Below are 23312 nucleotides of genomic sequence, written 5' to 3' on the forward strand. Positions count from 1 at the left end.
TATTTACTAATTGAACCACAATTCCACAGCACACTCGGTGCTTTCCCAGGCTGGAGCCAGAAATCCTGCAGGCCTCCAGACCAGCACTGCCTTTGGCTTGAATGTTACACCACCTTTGATTACCTGGCCACACTTACATAATAAGCTCTTTGGCTGCTTATGATCAGTAGAATTCAAGTATCAAGAGACTCTGGTTTTACTTATACTAGGAAAAAAAGCCCTTCCAGGGTGCAAACTGTAGGAAAAATACGAAGAACATGGAGTCAAGTAAGCAATATTTCACCACCAAGACAAAGGTTGTTCTTAGCTAGCATATTAGTCTCTTATTTCTCACCCTTTTAATTTCCTCCTTCCCAGATTGATAACAAATTCAGCTACTTCCTCTCTCTTCCAAGTATCTTAGAGTTTTTGCTTATTTTAATCAGCTAATGTTTAACACATTCAGTTTTAAATTTCAGTCAGAGTTCAGCAAAATCTTCTACAAGGGAGTTTCAAAATATATTCTTCACAGATCTAACTCTTCCCATTTCTTCCTCAGTATTCTGGGTACTAGAATAGCATTACAAACAGAATAGAAGATGTTTATGGGTGATGGCCAAGCAATTCTATCTCAGGACTTTTTTCCACACCCAAGCAGATCAGATTTCAGTAAGCTATTAGTAAGTTCCTTTATCTATAAGCATCTAGTGAGAGGAAGTAAGAATCATGCATAGGCAGTGCATCATAGTCATTGTAGCTTTGGGATCCCAGCTTCCTAGGTTCTAATCCCAGCCTTGACACTTACCCAGAACCTGATTTTTCAACCTCTCTGTGCTTCAGTTTTCTCCTCTTTAAGTTAGCAACAGGAAGTAATAATATCACCCATTGTAAGAATTACATTAGTTCACATATTTAGAATAGCAAGCCCCTGGGTACATAAAAATATACAATGAAAGATAGGCAAAGCTGAAAGCATCAGCTCTATCTTTTTTATTTCAACTAAAAAAAAAACCCAAAAGCATGCTTCTATTTATCTTTCTTATTTGCACTGCCTGTAAACTTTATAATAAAAGACTAGGTCATAGTCATTTTTCATAAATATCTCTAAGTTAGATACTGATGTCTGAACAACGAAAGTATCTTTTCAATAAAGCACGGTGAAAGTATTATAAACATTACACGTATTTTCTTTAGCTTGTTCCCTTTGTCTAGCTTTGCAAAAACCCAGAAAACATACAGTGGCTACAGTGACTGCTCTCACCATTTTGGTAGGGGCAGAGTCAACGTGTTTTGGCACATGGCTTTGTAAAACTTAGTTAAAAGGTCCTGAGTATGGACTAAAATACATAAAAATAAGAGTTAAAAACACATTGCAATTTGTATAAACATATACATAAATAAATAAAGTTGATGATTTATACTCATTTCAAAATAACCACTTAAACACTTACTTGAAAAATACTTAAGTCCACAACTTTTTAAACTTTTTTTGGCTATCGGAGGTGCATTCAGACCTGATTTCAGAGGTAGGGCTTCTAACAATATTCATTCACTACATGTCAAATCAGTCTTTAGGCAGATTAAATAATCATTTTTTTTCTTTGTTGAAGTAAACATGCTTATTGTTTTTCTCTAGCTGTTCTCATTAATCAGTGTTTTTGTTGAACCTCAGCAGGTGGTACTTATAAATGTGCACTCACACCCAAGAAAGGCATGGTAGTAACCTGCTGCCTAAGGAAGCACATCAGCCAGGACACTGGACACTGGCAGGAAGCCTGTCAGCCTGACTGAGATAAATAAGAGGTGGCAACTTGTTATGCTGCTACTGATTTACAAGAGGACTGTTTACAAGTCTGAGGTCTAGACTTCAGAATCCATCAGCGTGGAAATTAAAATGGGTCTAAAATAAAATAACAAGGTCTACCCTAATGTGTGCGTAGCTGCACACCATGGTGACAAGCATGAAGTGAGCCTGTCTTAAAGAAGTCAGACTGGTAACCAGGTGTGATCAACGGTCAGCAGATGGTAGGTATGATAATGGGATGCACTAATTTTCCTCCCCTAGGTTCCATTGTGTCTCCTATGGAGGGAACAATAGCAGAAGGTCCCTGCCAAACCTTGGGCATTGTCAAATACTGGGTTACTTCTTTATTTACTTTGTTATTTAACCCTTACAGCATCTTGGTGAGGTGGGCATTCTTAACCCCATTTTTCAAATAAGGAAACTAGGACTCAAGATAGATGATCTTTGTTCAGTGTCACACCACCTAGAAAGTCTTTTCTCTAGAGAAAAATGTAAAGGGTGTGGTGTTAGTTCACATAGAATATCATGAACTGGATGGACAGGTTATACACAGAATAAACGTACTTCTCACAGTTTTGGAAGCTGGGAAGTCCAAGGTCAAAGCCTCGCACTTTAGGTGCCCAGAAAGGACACGCTTGTTGTTCACAGATGGCCAGCTTGTGTCCTCACACAAAAGACCCCGGAACTCTATGTGGTGTCTTCATTCATGGGCGCTCCTTTCTCTAATCACCTCCACAAGGCTGTACTTCCAAATGCCACCATTTTAACTTAGTAATATAATAAGCATTCATTCTATAACAGATACAATGTACATATAGTAGGTATATTTCATCTATCAGAGTCGATAGTACATACATGTGTATTTAAGTACCTAACAAACACATAAAAGCCAAATAAATTCCATCCAAATATTTATGATACCCAATGCTGGTGAGAGTGTACAGAAGATCAGTTTCAGATAACTAATAACAGCTGTCAGAAATATAACTCATATGCTTTTTAATCCAACAGCTTTAATGGTAGGAACTTATCCTGTATCTACTGCAAACTAGATACCAAATGAAAGTACCACAATATTCACTAAAACACTTGTTTGTAGTGCCAAAATGTAACACCAACCTAAACGTTTTCTCCTATGGAGCTAAGCATATTATGCAATTCAGATTAGGAGATATAACATAGTTTTTAATGTAAAGAGGGGGATTGGAAAAGGTGTCCAAGCTATGGACAGAAAAAACAATACCAAGAGAGGCAACCAAAGATGGATTCGAAGAAAAGAGATGATTTGGTTTGAGTGTCAAATAAAAACTGGAATTGTCTGGAGCAGGCTGAGGGGAAGAATAAGACCCTCCAATTGGAGTGGCCATCCCTCAGAGAACAACATTATGTAGTGTTAAGACCCCTTCTGGTTGCATCTTCAAATCCCAAGAGTAGAATGACCCAACTTCAATGAAGAGGAGAGTAACCCCTTCAAAGAGTACATAAAGTATAGAGAGGAAAAGTTTTAGTTTTTTTCTGTATATATTTTTATTGTAAAAAAATTCTGTACAGTTACATGAGTTATTACATGAGTAAGGTAACAAAATGCTGAAATAAGGATACAGGTACAATGAGATGTACAAAACACTATGTTGGAAAGTTTTAGTTTTTGAAATATCAAGTCCCTTACTTCCAATTTCCACTTTAAAAAATTATTTGTTTCATTGAAATTGATGACTTCAAAATCTGAAGTCATTCAGGGAAGACCAAGAGCAGTACATCAGTTCAATGTCCACATAATTTCTTTCTCCTTTTTTACAGATAGTTTCTCAAGGATATGCAGACACAATTGTTAAAAGAAGAACTAAGGAGCTGTCTTAACAGGTAGTTCAACTTATTTCTCAAAACAAATTATTTTATTCATTTTTCACTTGTTTAGAGATTTTACGAGGTAACTGACTTTTCAGCAGTGTGCTGTGTGGTAGGCCCCTGCACCCTCTTTAGGGAGGATGACTGCTTTTCAAACCTCAAAACTATTGGATTTATATTGCAGTTATATGTGAAATATCATTTGAAAAATAAACCTGTGCTTTGAAGGAAAAGCTTTGAGAAGCTAGCTAGATAGTTCTGAGATTTCTATGCCCCGAGTGAATGATAACATAAATGGAAGTATATCTCCTTTAAGGCTATTTCCTGTAAGGAGACAAAGGAACATTTCTTTCCAGATATATTAGGAGGAAAAGAGCAAAACTAATATAGTCCATACTTACAACTAATCACATCATACGTATTACTAAACTATGGCCGAGTAAAAATTAGCACTAAAGTGTGTAAGAGTAAAAATTAGCCCTAAAGTGAATAAAAAGAAATACAAGCCATGTCATCTGCCTTCACTGAACTCATAAGTAGGAAAGCAGCATGGAGAACTGGGATGAGCAGGGAAAGCACTGGAAAGGGAATAGATTCTGGAATCAGGTAGACCTGGGTGTGATGGGCAATGTGACCTTAGATCACTTACGTAGACAATCAGGCACTGAACTAGCAGGTGCAAGACACAGAAAACAATGCCTGTTTTATGAGTCTCTTGTAATCAAGGGCCATAAAATATTTTCAATGCCTGACACAAAGGTGTCCAAGTAGAAGTAGTTTACAGACAAATCAATTATAATCCCAGTGTTCTTTTTAAAAACAAATTTATTATAAATGTAACACGCAGAGGGGTTACAGTTACACAAGCCAGGTATTGAATATACTTCTTTTTTAACAGTGTCACTCCTCCCTCATTTTCTCCCAAGTTTTTGCCTCACAACCTCCCTCCCCTCCAAGTTGCATAGTTAATTTCCAACATAGTGTCTAGTGAGTATCGCTGCTGAATTAGTTCACCCTTTGTCCAACCATTTGTGTGCTTTCTCTTACCCTCCCCAAATCAGATAAACTTCAATAGAAGACAAAAGTTACAGAAATCAAAAACAGCAACAAAAGGGAAAAAAACAGAAAAAAGGCCACAAGAACTAAAATAAAAAGTCTCTTGCTTCCATTTCTTGCAGTTCATTTTGATAAGCATCATTTTATATCACCATAGGCACAGTTACTGAGCCCTTATGATCCTCTCCTAACAATATCCTCCTTTGGTCTTACTGTGTGGATGCTTAGAATTCTGTTCAATTTATCATGTCCACGTGTATCTTATCTTTTACTATCCATTGGGTTTATCAGTAGATTTATAGGCACATTCTAATTATGACAAACAAGGGAAACTATGCAATTATGTTTCTTTGGGTCTGGCTTACTTTAATTTTTTCCAAGATTTTCCATGTCCTTACAAAATGAGGCAATATCATTCTTGCTAATGGAAGCATAGAATTACATGGGGTATATATTCTACATTTTGATCTAGCCATCTACTGGGTGGCATCTGAATTGATTCCCAATCTTGGCTATGGTAAACAATGTTACAATGAACATGGTTGTGCTGGTGGTTTTAGTGTGGCCTAGTTTGTGGTCAATTGGATAAATGCCCAGGGATGGGATTGTTGGGTGGGAGGAAAGCTCTATGGTTTTTTTTAGGATGCTCCATACTGCTTTCCAGAGTAGTTCAACAACTTTACATTCCCAACAACAGTGTAATAGACATTCTCTTTTAGCCATATCCCAGCCAACATCCATTATTTTTAGTTTTCTTGATAATGGCCATTCTAACGGGGGTGAGGGAGAATCTCAATGATGTCTTGATTTGCATTTCTTTTATGACTAGAAATGTTTAACATTTCTTCATGTGTCTATTGGCCATTCTTCCTCTTCTGAGAAGTCTCTTTTTAAGCCTTTGCCCATTTATTAATTGGGTAGTTGTTTCTTTGAGGATTTGGTTGAGGGGCGGTATCTTCTTAGCTCTAAGTATATTTTAGATATGAGACCCTTGTCTGATGCTTTGTAGGCTTTATATTTATCACAAGCTATGACCTTTGCCATGCAGAAACTCTTCACTTTGATGCAGTCATTTATCTGGTCTTTCTTTGATTTGTTGTGATTCTGGGTCCTGACTTAGGAAGTTTCAACCTGTGCCAAGGATCCCTATTGTATTCCCTACCCCTTCCGGTAATATTCTCAGGGTATCTGCTCTTACCTCGAGGTCTTTGATCCATTTGGAATTGATTCTGGTGCAGGGTGATATATAAGGATCTAACTCCAGTTTTTTGTATATGTGTAACCAATTCTGCCAGTACCATTTGTTGAAGGCTGTCTTTCTTCCATCCTGTGCTTTTGGCTCCCTTATCAAAAATTAGGTGGCTATAGGTCTGTGGGTTCATTTCTGGGTCTTCTATTCTATTCCATTGGTCCTCATGCCTATAAATTTGGTATTGATATTCCTCCTGTACTGTTCTTCCTGATAAGACTTGTTTATGCTATTTGGGGTCTTCTATTATTCCATACTAATTTTTGGAGTGCTTCTTCTATATAATTGAAGAATGTTGTTTTGATGGTTATTACACTGAATTTGTAGATAGCTTTGGTCAGTATTGCCATTTTCACTATGTTAATCCTTCCAATCCAGAAGTCCAGAAGGTTTTTCCATTTCCTTAAATCTGCTTTATTTCCTTTTTCAGATTTTTAAAGTTTTCATCATAGAGGTTGTTCACATCTCTGGTTAAGTTCATTACTAGGTATTTTTTTGAGGCTATTGCAAATGGAGTTGCTTTCCTGATTTCAGTCTTGTTCTTCTCATTGTTGACAACAGAAAAGCTACTGATTTTTGTGGGTTAATGTCCCATTATTTGTCTCTGTAAAGGGAAGACAATGATTTACAAGGGAGAAGAAATATAAAAATGGTTTCTGAGCTTTAGAATTTTCCAACAAGTGAAGATTATTATCAGTAGTTGGGAATCAGGATGGCAAGATGTTAAGCACTGATGAATACATAGGTTAAGCAAAATTACATGGGTCTATCTCTGAAACTACAGTGGGCCAGAGCTAAACTCAGGGCAACCTGGAATCAAGGCTCTGCAGTTGAGGGGCTTGGCAAGTATGGCTATAGTGTTGTAAGTGAACGTATAAACTGAAGGAAACAATGGGTGAAAATCAGAGGAAACTGGATCAGATTGTGAATGGGCCTACTGGGAAGGACTCTGACTTTTACTCTCAGTGAAAACTGTGACTGGGTTTTGAGTTGATGAAAGAACAGATCTACTTTCTTTTTGAGAAAAAATGCTACGATGATAAAATTTCCAGTGGCAAAATAGCACAGAAAGACCTGAGCATAAACCATTGCAGGAGTCCAAGTGTGGATAAGAGTGCAAACACTTGAGTAGAAAGAATGTCAGAGGCCAGGTATGGGCAGCACACCTATCATCTCAGGCCGAGGCAGGAAGATGCGGGGAGGCCAACTTGGGTTACATAGGGAGGATCCTGTCTCCAAAACACTAAAAAAAAAATATTGAAAATACAATTTTGAAAAAGTTTAAAAAGAAAAAATTTAAGAGAAACTGACACAACTCTCTAAGATCCACACAACTTGTCACTACAAAATTGCCACCAAATTTCATGACAGGGCCTGATGCAGGCTCACGGAAACTTAATGCTATCCAGCCATCCACCTCTGTCCCAGCCAAAGATCCATGGTGGGTATTCACTAAGTTGAGGCCCTAATAGCAGATCAGAGTTTGCAAGCAGGAAGAAAAGAGACCATACATTTCATCATGAAAATTTTGAAATTCTGAATCGTCAGTAGAATATGTGGGTGAAACTGTCCACGTGTTCCCTGCTCCTAGCCACAATCCGTAGAGCTCCCAGGGTGGCCTTTCTGATTAGCTCTGCCCACTGCCTACAGATCTAGACTCTTTCATAATCAAGTAGGTCCTTCTGGGTTCACCTCCTTTCAGGGCCTCCCAAACCTACTGTTCCTTCTGACATGCGGCTCCCTCCACCTACAATGCACTTCTCTCCCTGCTGAGTTCATCCTTACTATTCACCACTCTTATCTAATAACTTCTGTGAAACAACATCTCTCCCCAGACCTCATCCAAAGCAGAACTAACCATTTTCTCCTCTGCACACTCAAAGCCCTCTGAACAAGCTGCACAGAAATGTAATTATGAACTCATAGGCCTAAGAGTCAGGGTCTACAGGAGAACAACTATGGGTTTAGAATTACATTAGCCTGACTTAAAATACAAGCACTTGCCTTCCATGTGTAACTCTAAGCAAGTTACCTAATTTCTCTATGTTCCATTTCTTGTAAGAATAATAATGCCTACTTTATAATATCCATGCCAAGAAGAAATGTGATCATTTAATTAAATCATCCTGTATAAGCCCTGGTCCACAACAGATCTCCCCAAACCTACTATTCCCTAACTGACTTCAATTTCCTCCGGGGTAGAAAAATGTGTTATTTATATTATGTATGTCTCTTCATCAACTGGCATGTGATAGGAGCTTGGCAGGTGTTAAGCTGAATAATTGAGCCTTGTCTTCTGGGAAACATTTGAAAAAATACCTCAGTTAAGGTTAGGGTGGCAATGTTAAAGTGGACGGTGATGTGAACACCTCCTGTGGCTGATCCCACACGATCAGCACTTTCCATGGGCAGCAGAAGAGCCCTGCTGTCTGTCTCTCAGGCGCGTTCACCAGTCCTGTCTGTGAATATTTTTCTCCTTGCTCTTTGGAGCTTCTGTTACATTGCACCACTTTTCATTTCCTTCTCAGCTGTTCTCCCACTCCTCAGGCTTGTTTGTTCCACTTACCCAGCTATTTCCCACCACACACCATATGGCTATTCTGGGTCTACCTTAAGCTGGACACTCCACAGCAGCCTTCTCCAGACCTGACCAGGGCAACCTGGGACTGCCAATTAGCAATGATGTCCGGAGCTCACCCAGAGTCCTGCACTGTTCCCAAGGAGATGTGTGCCACTGAGAAATGTGTGCCACTGAGAACCTTCTGGAAACTCCACTTCAAAGCTGTTTCTGCAAGTTAACTAAGATCCTAGAGTGTTTTGAGCAGGTGGTGCTCTGACAAACACGAAGTGATCACATGTTTAATCCCAGAGTACGGAAACCTGTGGGCAGATAAGGAAAATGTGTTTACCCATTTCCTCCGATGTCACTGAGCAGCCAATGGTGCTGTGGCTCAGGCATGGACTCTGGAGTCACATGGACATGTGTTTGTGTCCCAGCTTTGCATCTTCCTGGTGACATCTCACATGTGTATTTTTCCAAAGCCTGGTTTTTGCATTTGTAAAACTGATACTTATCACATGGCTAGTTACAACTCTGTATATTTGTCTCTATCAATACACAACAAATCAGCACAAAATTTAGTGGCTCAAAAACAGCTAGAGGTAGAGCTAGCTCATTTATCAAGTGAGATGCCTGAGTTCAAACCCTAATACCTCCAGAACATTAAAAAAAATCAGTAATTGCTTAATAGCTATCATGGTCTTTACGGGTTAAGAAATTTGAGAGCAGCTGAGGTGGGCTACTTTGATCTAGGGTTCTTCATGAAACTGCAGGCATTTGGTGGCTAAAACTGAAGTCTATTGCAAAGATTCTTAATTTATATGTCTATTGCCTTGGGCTTAGAAGATAAATAATTGGAGCAGGGGCTTCTATTTCTGTGGAGTCCTCCATAGCTCCTTCAGTCTATGGACTTCTTACATGGTAGCTTGGGGTTCTGAGAGCATGTGGAAATAGAGTGGGAGAAGGAAGGAAGGAAAGGTGAAAGTGAAAAAGAAAAGGGGGAATGAAAATGACAAAATTGTATCTATCACCTTTTCTAACTTGATCAGTAAGGTCATCCACTACCAACTATATCTTAGTGAACAAAGCCATGGGGAGTGGTTCATGAGTTTGATCCTAGCTATGCAAGAGGCATTTTGGTTTGAAACAAGCCTGAAAAAGAGTGTGTGATCTGGAAAATACTCTAAAGCAAACAGGGCTACAGGTGTGGCTTGGTTGGTAGAGTGCTTGTCTAGCAAGTGCAAAACTGATTCTTTTTGACAGCACCCTGGTACTGTACAAAAGAAACATGACTTAAAAATAACAGAGAAGAATGCTTCCACCTTTTACTATTCCTACTTTCATTCTTCACAGATATATACCTTACAGAGAGGTAAAGTATTAAAATTAAAATGAATGGAAATAAAAAAGGCAAAAAAAGGCAAAAAATAGGCATTGTTCTCTGCCATGCCTAATGTTAAATACTTCACATACATTATCTATCTTAAGCCTCAGAGTAACCACCAAACGCTTCTATCAGAACCTGTTTTATAAGAATTTCAGAGTTTGCAAATGTTACATGGATTTTCCAGAAGTAGAGAGCTATAGTAACACATGAAAAGGAGTGGAACCCAGGAGTGCAGACTCCTGAGCCTATAAGCCCAACAACTGTGCATCCTACTGAGACAGACCATCTCAGCTAGGTTGAGAAGGTGACAGATATTTGATTTAGTTTTTCCTCCTTTGGTTGCTCTAATTTGAGAGACAAGCTATCTGTGGGAGCAGATGGTATAGAAACAAAAAGAAAGAATCTAAGAGGCGACTAAGCCCAGAAAGAGAAATGCCAGGCTGCTACTAATAGAGACAGAAGAGAAATTATGGGGTGCCATCCATCCAATCAGACGGGCAGGTGAGATGGATGGCAAGCCATGCTGTAGGACTGTCCTCTGCCTGTGGACATGCCTGGCCAGAGGCTAGAGGCCCTCTACCACCACGGAACCAGCTTAGTTATCTCAACTTGTTGGCTCTGGTGTTGCCTCCCAGGAGGATTAACGCAAGGGCTCCTCCATTGTCTCTTCTCTGTAACATGGAAACCACCTGCCAGAAATCCTGAAAACTTGCTTAGAGACGAAACTGGCATATGTTCCTGAACAATAATGAAGGAAAATCTTATCATCACTCTCAGTCCTCCTGGACCAGCCAGGCATGAGGTGCTCAGAAGATGGAGCACAGTTTTCTCCAGAGCCCACAAAGCACTGCCTGGCCTGGCCCTGTGGTCCAGGGTCTCAGAGGTTATGCCACAAGCAACGATGAGCTGCATCCCCCATGTGACTCCTAAGAACCCCAGCAATGCCTTTTGCAGTGACCACCTTTTAGGCCACACTCAACCTCCTCCAGCGTCATTTTCCTTGGATGCCCCTGACACCCACTCCTGTGTCTCCAACACCCCGACTACATTTGCTCCTCTCCAGCCCCATTATCTGAACTACTTGTAGACTGGAGTCTGTGTGCTTGAGTACATTCCTCTCTCCTGATGTGGTGTGGCCTTCGAAATATCTCCAATCCAATCTCTTGAAAGTCAGTCATTCAAAAAAAATTATTAAGCACATACTACACATCAAACATAGTTCTGGTCCTAGGGATTCAGTACAGACCAGGGCAGGAAAAGCCCCTAATTTCCCTCGGCTTATATTCTAGGGAACTTTAACAAAAGGGAAAATTTACGTAGGGATACACCAGGGGAAATGTCTCAAAATGAAGCCTGTAAATTCCTCTTTTACGTTTTACAGAACCTACAACCTAGCAGGTTCATGAAGCGTTGGGGAGATGAGACAGTACCCTTGGCATTGACCAATGGCCTTCAGGAGGTCCCCTAGGCTCTTAGCATGAAGCTACAATCCTTTTAGGAGGAGCCTATGCACCTGGGCGTTCACTTCCACAGACCTTATCTGAGGGAGGCATGTCTTCTGTGCTCAGTTCCTATCACTACTGCCTGCCTCCAGTTTCTAGCTGGATTCAGAAGTGGAGAAAGTGGCCACATCTACCTAAGTTCTTTCTCTCTCTTTGACCTCTTCTTTCCATGTTGGCAACAATGATCCTTTGCAAGTTCTGTCCGCAGGCTGCTTTGAGAAACAGCTGGCATCTTCGAGGGCACCAGTTTTGCCAGTGGTTGATGTAGCATCCGTTTCCATTGAAAATTTGCAGCATACAAGGAGTTAAACGAGTTAACTGGTAAGTAGGTAAAAAAATGAATCTTTCATTAAGAACAGATATTTTAGGAACTAGAATAAAATTTTCACATGAATTTTAAAGTTGAACATATACGAATTTGAATAAATTCCACTTTTTTGGCTGTCAACCTTAGTCCTCCAATCCTCGGGAGGCCTCCCTGCTACACACACAATCTGCAGATTGACTAGAAAGTAGGAGACAAGTGCTAAACGGGTATTCTTGCCTTGCATCTTCTCCAGATACTTCTAATGCTAGAAGACAGGTGGAAGTGAAAGGGAGGGGTCATCCATCTGCTAGTGTGTTTTCATGTACACCAAGCAACAAAGAGACATTTTTCTCTCTGACAACAGTCTTCTGATATACAGCACCAAAGTGACTCACAAGAGCAGCTCAATGGCAGTAAGAGCCCTGTTTCTCTCCATTTCCTCTCTCTGCCATTATCGGCTTGTTGACTTTGATTTATGGCATCAAGATGGTGGCTATGACTCTAAGTATTGCCTCCTCATGACATCAGCAAGCAGGGAAAAAAACTACCTTGATTCCTTTTAAAGAGCAAAAAAGCCTTTCTCAATAGGTCCCCCCCCTAGATTTCTCTTTATATCTCACTGGATAGAATTATAACGTAAGAGGAACGCAAATCCTTGGTTAGAGTTTCCAGTCTGATACCCCCAACCTCATAGAGTTAGGAAAGGATGTCTTTCCCTGATGAGCATGGCCACCACCAATACCTGAACAAATCAGCCTTCTGTTCGCAAGGCAGAGCACAACAAGGCAACCAGCAGTGTGCTCCTCAAAGAATTTCCATCGTCCTTCATATCATTACCCAGAGCCCTGTAGAGAAATGGGATGATAAACCAGGAAACAATAACATCCAGTCATTTGCCATGTCTAAGATGGAGTTTCATTACATTTTTGGTATCACCTGACTTACACAATGCTTCATCAGACAAATCCACTTCTTTTGAAGGTGTATCAATTTGGATTTAAAAAAAAGCAAGGTCTCCTCTCTTCTGTGATACACATATGTATAGCACAGAAAAGTTGGGTCTTATTAGTTATCTGCTTTTCTTGATGTTATTATGCATCCCACTATAACTCAGATAAGAAAATGCAAGAGCACAAAAGGAATGGGCTTGCTCGAGATCAAATGCAGAGAAAAAGAGGCTGGGATGTTGTACACCTGTTTTCACAAAGCCCCTGATCTCCAGCTCAGGACCATTTGGTCAAAGAGGTTTTATTCATAATTCCATAAATATCTGCAAATAACCAGAGTCCCATATACAGACCACATAAGAAGAGGGACAAGAGGTTGAGCAGTTGATGGGAAAAAAAGGAAAATTAAATATGATCATCCTGGGGTAGAAACATTCCTTAAAACCTATAGAACATGAGCATTTCTAATCTTAGAGTTTAATCAAATGAGATGGTTAGTCTTCTATAGCTTAAGTAGACAGTTGCAGGAAAACAGAGAAAGAAAAAAAAAGTGGGAAGAGCTGTTAGCAAGCTAGCTAAAAATAGACCTGCTACTAGACTGTAACAGCTGACTGTGGTTTAGACTATAGGAGAAAAAAAATCTTTGTTGCAGATTCACATTCTCCATTGATAGATATGGCTGCCTGGACATCTTGCTTTTAGAAGTCTTGCTCTTTATCTGATCAAGCACCTAGATGCAACCACATCACACACTTAACTAAAAGTGCCTTCAACAAACAGGAAGTTTACTATTCTGCATGATGTGAAATCTGGAGGTAGAGCGATTTCAGCATGGTTAATACAATGACATAAAAGCTTCAGGGATCTAACTTAACTCTCTTGCAGTTTCCCTCATAGTCATAAGATCTTCTGTGTGTTAGGTCTTTCATGTTGTCAACAATCTTCAGAGGCAGAAAAAGAAATGTCTCCTTCTTTGGTCTCTCTGCCAGACATCTCCTCATGTCTCTTTTGCGAATCAGCAAAATCTGCCAGTGATTTAAAAAGACACTAGGAATAGACTGCTTTAGACAATGACTTAAAGATAGTAAGAAAGAAAGAAAGAAAGAAAAAGAAAGAAAGAAAGAAAGAAAGGAAGGAAGAAAGGAAGAAAGAAAAGGAGAAAGAAAGAGGAAAGAGAAAAAGAGAGAGAAAGGAAGAAAGGAAAAAGTGTCAGTAGGCAAGGGGATACCACCATAATTAATTGAATTAGACCAATGGGTAGAGGTCAAGTTGTTAAAGAAGACTTGACCACTCAGAGTAGGGTAACTAAAATTAAGGTTTTAACAAGATAGCAAGGAGGAAACAGCTTCCTGACAAGCAAGAAGCACCACCATGTCTGCAACAGATAAGGTTGATCATATTTACCTCTCAGTGGGGAGTAAGTAAAATCATTCTAATTTTATGCTTGAGGAAGTCAGGTGATTGTAAGACAACCATCTTGCTTATTCAGAGCTACAACCAGGCTAAAGAAATAAAAATCCTTCCAAAAGCATTGGCTCAGATGGCTTTATAATCACAGAAGTAAGGCACCACCGAAAAAGCAGAGTAACCAGTACAAAGAAGAAAAAACTCTTCTTGTAATACCATTTCACAAAGCTTGCACACATCCTTCTTCCAGATAATTTTTTATGAGTGATATAGTGATATGTGGCCTCATTTTTAGTCTCGGTTGTAAAACAGACAACTCCTGCCTCCAGTAGTGAATATAGTATTATTTTTCCCATGGACAACAAACACAATTCTCAGCTTCATTTGAGACTCTGTTATGGAGCTTTTTAAAGAGTCTTTTGGAAAAATGTAAAATGCGTTTCCCTCTCCAAGATTTACATTACGCCTAGAATATAAAAATCAAGTTGCTGTTTTATAGATGACTCATTCATTACTTAACCTTAGGCTCTCTCTCTCTCTCTCTCTGTCTCTGTCTCTCAGTCTCTCACTCTCTCTTTCTCGCTCGCTCTCTCTCTCGCTCTCTCTCTCTCTCTCTGGGTTTGGGCAGGACCATAGGTACGGAAGCCCTGGTCTCTTTTTCTTCACATTCTCACCATCGTAGGCTGAGCTCTGACTCAGCTCTTGCCTTCCATCCATAAGTTGATAGGCCTGTGGCTGTATTTGGAGACAGACTCTTATAGAGGTGATGAAGTCAAAAGTAGGTAGATTATGTCCAAATTCATCCTGACTAGGGTCCTTATATAAAGAGAAAATTTGGCCACAAAAAGAGGGACCCCGGGAACACACTTGTACAGAGTACAAACCACAGCAGAGTGGCCAACTGGAAGCCAAGGAAAAGGTGCCGGGAGAAACTCAACCCAAATGAAGAAGCCACCTTGATGTTGGACTGCGAGCCTCCAGTATACCATGAACAAACAATTCTGTGCTTTAGCAATGCCAGCTAGGGGATTTCGTTATGGCAGCCGACCTGCGCAAAGGAAGTCTGTCAGCTGAGGAGCAGCCTCAGGCAGCTTCCGCTGGTTTCTCCTTCCTCACTGGGAAGTCCCTACCACTCAGTCCTTCCTCTGCACCCACAGCTGGCAAGCTCTCCACCCAGGAGACATATGCAAGCTGATACTTAAATTCCTGAGCAATGACCACTGACGAGTGTTCTCATTGTGAAACCTTCTCCAGCTCCTACTCTTCTCTCTAGAGATAACACAACTATATTCTGCACTCAGGCCACAGAAGGGGCTCTCCTCTGAAAATTTCCAGAGCAAAGCCAGGGACCCTCACAGCTAATTTATACAGAAGACACATCTGAGAAACTAGACAAGTGCTTTGGAAGGACAGGCCAGTTCACAGCATATGTGTCTGTGTATCAGCTGCGAGACTGAAGCTCCAACCAGTCTGAGTTTCTAATGTAGGTCCCTGCCAGACAAGTATTATAGACCCTCAAGCAGGTGTCCTGCCTGGGAAGTATGGTATCAGTCTAGGACACATGCAAGCAGTTGGTGGAGTGTGCCCAGCTCCTGCCAAGCCAGCCTTCCAGCCATCGCTACCAGGTCCCCAGACAGACATGTCGGTGGTGCCATCCCAAATTCTCCAAATCAGCCCAACCACAAGCTGCCTGACATTGAATGACATCTGTAGCCCAGAACGTCACCAGCAGAGCCTGACCACATCCCTGATCTGCAAAACTAACATTATAACTTAATGTTGTCGGTTTATGTCACGTAGTAAGTCATGAAGCTTGCAGTCCAAATGAAAAGGCAGAAGCTGAGTAGGATTCTAAGGAGAAGATTGGGATTGCTAAATGATTCTGCCAATTATATAATCACATAGGAAATTAAAAGATGATGAACTAGACATCTATCCTTAAAACTCACCTAATAAACAACTAAGAAGGCAACAACTGAAGAAGAATGTACAAATAATAGTAAACAATTACCATAAAATTAAACAAGATAAGATACTTAAACACTATTAGCCACAGAATAAATGCAATTTGGATAATAAGTTCTTTGCCTTCAAATTTGTAAAGATTTAAAAAATATTAACACTCAATACCTACAAACCTGCAGTGTGCCAAGAATCTTCCAACACTTCTGGTGGAAATGTACACTGGTATACACTCTGGTAATTCTTTTGGAGGACCAAACTTAATGAGATGTGGTCAAACATTTTCTACAAACTTTTTGTTGTTGCTGTTGTTGGTCTTGAGGCCTGAACTCTAGGCCTGGGCGCTGTCCCTCAGCTCTTCAGTTCAAGGCTAGCGCTCTACCACTTGAGCCACAGCACCACTTCTGGCTTTTTTTACTTATGTGGTGCTGAGGAATCGAACCTAGGGCCTCATGCATGCAAGGCAAGTGCTCTACCACTTAGCCATCTCACCAGCCCCTTTACAAACATTATTTTTCACAGTACTATTTATAATAGTGAGAAGTGATGAACAACAAAACATTCAACCACAGAGTGTTGCTAAATTTCACATCGTGCAATACAATGGAGGTAAGCTTTTCTTACCAAACTCTCTAGGGTTCTTTTCTTCTCAAATTCTCCCATGTCTTCTGCATTTTGGCTTACATTAGGGTGAAGTCAGGAATAATAGCTCCTGGTTAGTCTTGTTTTATAGCCTTGGGGGGGACCTCGAGAATTTCCTCTCTGCTTTACCTTTTTCTCTTGACACAGGGAATCTCTTTGGTGATAAGCATGTATCTCTGAGACCTGCAGACTACATTATGTTTGACATTTTTCAGACCTTACAGTCCAAGAACAAAACATTGTTATTATTAAAGATCTTTTCTGACAGTAGCTCTGTTGGCATTCCTGCACAAGCTAATGATCTTTTATTGGCACTAACTTATACTGGCAAAGAGAAGGGGACAAAAAAACACAAGAAACAGGCTGAATGAAATACCAGCTCTCCCCTGAGGACTGGTTGCTGGCCAAGCTGCCGAGGGCTTGTTACTCACTGGACATGAAGATACGCAAGAACAGCGGCACATTCCACGCCTCTTGAAGAGAGCCCGTGATCTGTCCAGGACACTTGATGAGAGAAATAGGTTTTATTTCTAATTAAGAGCTTCAGGTCATTAGTAAAAGAGAGCTGGATTTGAATACTGGCTCCCTAACATGAGGCTAATAATCTCTCTTGCTAAATCTGTGTTGTTTGGGGATTTGTTTTGTTTTTGTACTGAGCTGGCACTTGAACTCAGGGCCCTAGACCACTATCACTTAAGCCAGAACTCCACTTTTGGCTTTTTGGTGGTCAACTGGAGATAGAGTCTCACAGACTTTCCTTCCCCAGCTGGCTTCAAACCTTGGTCTTCAAATATCAGTCTACTGAGTAGCTAGGACTTACCAGCACGAGCCACCTCACTGGGTAGTTGAGTCTGTGTAAAATTTACTGAGTAAAATGGAGATTATAATCATAATAATGTTGCCTTTACAGGATCTTCAAGGAAATAAATGAGGTGAGTTAACAAAATGTGCTTAAGTTCATTATGCACTGTAAGCACTACATGAGATGACTATTATATTCCTGTTGGGATCTGTCATAAGTCACAGAGAAAGTAGAGGTAGAAAGAAAGAAAAAAAAATGGGACAAAGAGAAGATGATTAGACTTCAAAGGGTATACTAGGGAAGTTCACTACTGACAAAAGCTGTATATCTCTGATTCTCTGGGTTTCAATGTTTTAAATAAAACTTTTCATATTAGACTAGCTATTTTATTATAAATGTTAACTTTTGCATTCTATACTTGTAACGTCTTTTGGTTTTGTAATGCTGGGGAATCTAACCATAACTTCATACATTCTAGGCAACTCCTCTGCCACCAAACTCCACCCTCAATCCTTAACTGTTGGTTTCTTAAACAATGTCTTGGTTTCACTTGTCTAGTTTATGGTCTTGGGCAACACTACCTAGCTTTTTAAATATCAGTTTTCTCACCTATAACATTAAACTCTGGAGTCATCAGATACAACATTGTAAAGCTTTGTAAAATTGTAAATGTAAATCTCCTTTGCCCAGAAGAGTCCCAATGGCTCTAATCCATGCTTCTTATCCATGCTTCTTATTTAAACCATTCATAAAGTGAAAATAATAGCCTATCTTATCCTATCAAGTTTAAATTTTTGTGTTTTTTTTTCTAAAAGAGACAAAGCTGGTAAAAAAAATTGTGCTAATGGGGCATAATCATTGAATTTGAAGAAAAGTATTTGAAAAACTTGATTATATCTTAAGAAGATGACAAAATTCTACCTGTTTCACAGCAAGGCAGACTGATAAGTGAAGAACAAAAGATTCCCAACTGATTATCACAGAATCCTCTCTAGTGACTTCATTCTTTCTTAGATGCCAGATAGCTGGCAAAATATTATTAAATTAACAGTGCTAACACCGCTGCTTAAGAATTTCCACAGGTCTCTGAGTAACTACAAGAAATATTCCAGTTCCACAACCTAGAATGTAACTTGCTTTTCTAATTGTGTTCCCCACAAATCGCTTCCCAGCGATTACTGTCTTCTAGTCCTTGTGAACTCCTACTCCAAACACTTGTCGTCTGATACCTGTATGTTTTTCCTTTGCTTTTTCACCCATTTGAATCTAAAGTAACCTGTTTATTTTCTTCTTTTAGCCTATTTGGTCCTAGTTTTCTGCAATATTTGTTATTTAAATTCTAGATGCTGCTAGGGCTTAGCTCCTGAGTTCCTTTCCCCCAAACTCTTGGATAGGTTCGATTTCACAGCTGTGGTTACTGTTGTACCAACTGGAGTTCTTAGCTTCCCTGTGTGTAGATCTTTGTCCCTAAACATATTGTTTTTGCTAAAGGACCAGCCCTTCATTAAGCCTTTTATTAACTGTGCATTGTGTTTTGTTTACTCTATCACTCTTTCCAGAAAGGCTTGAAGGCAGCTTATATGAACACACACACACACACAGAGTTTAAATGTAAATTATCAGAAAGGCAAACAGAGAGGCTAAGCATGACATTTAGACTCTGCCTTCCTTCAGGTTCTCTCAGCCCCAACTCTCATTAAAGATGTTCAAACCATCAAAATTCAGCATCCCGATATCTACCTCAGAACACTGTTCTGGAAACCTTTGCAAGGAAATAACAGGAAGAAATAAAATATAAGAACAGAAGTTGTAATAGAGTCCCAGATTTCAAGTTCTTTCTTCGTACATTTTTCCTGCATGTAATTAGCAATGTCAAGCAACTGCTGTATTTATTCACTAACAACTGCAGGTGGTCATTACTCTGAGGCACTTCCACTGGGCCCCAACAGAGCAGAACAAAAGCCAAAATGGAGCCATGCATACTAAAGTTCTGCACCAGCCAATCAAAACTAAGTTGCTACTTCACTTTCTGAGAAACTAGGAAACAGAAATAACCAAATTGTTAGTTTTCTGTGTTAAACCTTACCAAAAAGTACCCCTCAATACCTGATAATGACTCAATTTTCTTCTTTCTTCTTTTTTTTCTCTTTCTTTCATGCTTGTTTGCTTCTTTAGTCAATATGCTAATAATGTCAAATGGTATGGTAAATAAGAAGTAAAATCTTCTTATCTATTTGTACATAGGTATACAGACACTATATTTGCAACTAGGTATACAGATAGAAATAGGTATATCTTTTTTAAACTACAAAATTAAGATCTTTTAGATTTAAGAATATAATCCACCAAATAAGGATTTCTGAATATACATTATATTGCATAAAGATTTGAATTATGGAGAATTTTACATATATGTCATTAACTGCAACATAACTTTAAATAAAATTTGATATTTTAAAATCTTGTTACTAATCTGAATTTACAGACATACCTATATATGCATATGTATATGTATCACATATATTCCAAAAAACATAAAGTTTGTGGGTGCACTAGTAAGTGCCTGTAATCCCAGTTAACTGGGACTAACACTGGCAGATCATTTAAGCCTAGGCATTCTGGGCCAGCCTGGACCACATGTGCATCTCAAACTAGATTCGAACTTAAACATTAATTCTGAAATAAATATAGTGGGTTTTCTTTTTTACTTTTTAAAATACATATATATCATTTGTAGTTACCATGCAAATTTGTATTAGGAAGTAAATCAGATGGAGGTAGAAATCAACAAATACAAAAAATAGGCATTCTCATTGGTAGTCAAGTAATTAAAAATGTGACATCATTCTGAGGCTAATGTAAAACCATACAATGAGCCCTCACTACATTCCCATTAGAATTTCATAAATAAAGGTTTTTAACACTAGATACTAGAGATGATATAGAATAAGCAGGACTCTCTGATTAGCACATAGTTCAGTACAACCACTTTGGAAAACAGTGTAGCCATTTCTTAAAAAGTTAAAATGGGGGCTGGGAATGTGGCTCGGTGGTAGAGTACTTGTCTAATATGCATGAGGCCCTGAGTTCAATTTCTCATTACCACATAAACAGAAAATGCTGGAAATGGCACTATGGCCCAAGTGGTAGAGTGTTAGCCTTGAGCTAAAGAGCTCAGGGACAGCAGGCCAGAGTTCAAGCCCCACAACCAACCAAAAAACAAAAGTTAAAATGGGCATTTACCTTGTAACCACACAATTCTAACTTGTAGCTACATAGCCAGGAAAAAAATAAAAATGTTTGTCCGCAGAAAGGCCTCAAATCTTCCTATAGCTTTATTCATAGTAGCCAAGTTGGAGACCATCCAGATGTTCAACAAAAAAATGGATAGAAATCCTGACACACTCATGTGATAGAAAAATACATAGCAGTAAAATGTAACAAACTCCTGATATATACTGATGGATAAACCTCAAGAAGATTATAGATGTAGTGTGTTATTCAATTTTCATGAAATCCTAGGGCTGTCAGTAATACAAGTCAGACTAGTGGGAAGAGAGAGGACTGAGAAAGGTCATGAAGAAATGTTCTAGGATGGCTGAAATGTCCCATGTCTTGTAATGTCCTCACTGAAATTGACTTAAATTCAGACCATTTCACAGCATTCAGTTATATCTCAATAAAGCAAGAAATAATACCTAGGGTCATTTTGGGAGATGGAAATATTTTGGAACTGGATTGAGGAGACATTTTCACAACTGTATAAATATATTAAAAAATTTTAAAGCATTAGCCTGTTCACTTACAGTAGCAAACGTTATGATTTGTAAACTGTATCTTAATAAAATGTCAACTGAAATGATAAGACACATGGCTATTAGGAAGCAGAGAAGGGTAATCACTCCCAGATTCTGGGTACAACTATCCTTTGGGGCAGCTGGATGATGTATATCGAGTCTTAAATTAAGTATGCTTTCTGGCCAATTAATTCCAGTTCAGAAATTCACCATAAGAAAACAGCTAAGGACAAGCATGAAGATTTATTTTTACCAATGCACACTGGAATGCCATTTGCAATAGATAAAAAGTTGAAAACAATATCTGCCAATGGCACATTAGTGAAGTAAATAATAAATATGTATAAATATATAATCTAAATACTTTGGTTACCTACTATAATAATATTTTAAATTAATAATAATCAGCATGAGAAACTATTTCAACATCATGAGAAGCTATTTCAACATATTAATAAATGAATGCAGGTTTTAGAAAATATGTATAAAGCATCATGAATAGTATTGTTACTGTTCATCCTTTGAGTATTATGTAGTTGTATTTTTATGAATATAGAAATATTACAATTATCTAGACTGTAAAGTAGGAATATACAAGATGATAACTGCAGCTGTCTCTGCGTGGTAGCATTGAGAAACTAATTTTCTATCCTATCATAATAATTACATGTACATATATTACATATATAACTTTAAAAATAATTTTTGGCAGTGCTAGGGTTTGAATTATGAAGCTTGCATTAGTCATCCTGGTGTTTTACCACTTGAGCCATACTTCCTGTCCTCATTTTTGATGGTTATTTTTGGAGAAGAGGATGGCTACAACCTCTACCCTCCAGATCTCAGTCTTCCGAGAATCTAAGTATGAACCACAGGTGCTTGGTTCAAAATAATCTTTCAATGAGTTGAAAATGGGAGAAGACAGGAATCATTAGGACTGTGATTCTTATGTGGTAAATGGGATACACATGAGCTAAAGAGAGTCCTCTAGTGTATGACCTTAATGACTTCTGAAATCTGGAACAACAGATGTACATCAATTGAAATGCAATTATTCATTGTATCAGTGGAAAACCCCACAGAATGTAAAGAATCAATGAGGTGACTATTCCTTTGGGCTCTCCCCTCAGAGTTCACATTAGTTCCAGCTTTTGGGTCCATCTCCATCCCATCAAGCCGGTCTAGGCCCTGTGAAGTGCTTTTCATTTCCGGGCTTCACACAGTGCAGTCACCTTCTCAACTATTCGGGAACAGGTTGAAAGGGAAGAGTTCACATGCTTAAAGAATTCAACCAATTGCTGAAACTTGTACAAAGCGACCTCTAATAAATTCTGATTGGGGAAACAGCAGTTTCCATTTCCAAGAGCCAAAGAGAGGAGGTACATCTGGAGAAAATCAAGCTCTCAGAGTATCCCTTCTGGAAACAAAAACACCTGGTACACACCTTTCTCTTGGGTGCCTGAGCTCTCAACCAGGATCCACTAGGCCAAGTGTCATTCCATCTGAACGAGTGAAACTTGTTTCCATAGATGTAGCTTGCCCAAAGACGGGAGTGAGGCTTTGAGTAGGACTAGAAACTACAAGTCGGGAAGCCTGGGTCTCAGCATTGTTTTGACCTTAATTAGCCACGTGTGTGGGGCAGCCACCTGCCCTTTCAAGGACTATGTTTACTTGCCTGTAATGAAGAATTCTATAGAAAACATCTTTGTGCTCAGCTAAGATTCTCATGCCTTTCACTGCTATGGTCCTTCAGGTCAAGTGTTGTACCCCTTTCCGTAGTTCACTGGGCACACCTGTCACCTATAAGTTGTACAAGGTTAAGAGATGTCCTGGAGTTGTCCAAGCAGCTGCTGTAACATTGCCCCTCTAGAAGCTTCCATACAGCTGGATCTATGTTAACCTTTGTCCCCCAACAAACTGGGTAAGCACACATGTCCGAACCAGGATCCAGCACTCCATTATTTCCCCCTGGAGCCCAGAATGACCAAACAGGCCAAAACACATACACCTGTATGAGTGATTCTTCAGACAGCCTGAGAACATACATGAAAATCAGATCCTGA

At 39.3% G+C, this 23312-nt stretch overlaps 1 long non-coding RNA gene across 2 annotated transcripts in view; it reads right to left on the bottom strand.

The window, feature by feature from the left end:
- Nucleotides 1-23312, bottom strand: part of LOC105985181 — a 168168-nt gene that overhangs the window by 119855 nt on the left and 25001 nt on the right. The window contains exon 3 of one of the 2 annotated variants that reach the window (XR_001175037.1): nt 6317-6540. The exons of the other annotated variant lie outside the window; for it this stretch is intronic. This is a non-coding gene — a long non-coding RNA (uncharacterized LOC105985181). Of the gene's footprint in view, nt 1-6316; nt 6541-23312 lie in introns of those variants that run through there. 2 annotated transcript variants of the gene reach the window in all.

The sequence above is a fragment of the Dipodomys ordii genome, unplaced genomic scaffold (genome assembly GCF_000151885.1).
Source record: "Dipodomys ordii isolate 6190 unplaced genomic scaffold, Dord_2.0 Scaffold27, whole genome shotgun sequence".
Lineage (NCBI taxonomy): Eukaryota > Metazoa > Chordata > Mammalia > Rodentia > Heteromyidae > Dipodomys > Dipodomys ordii.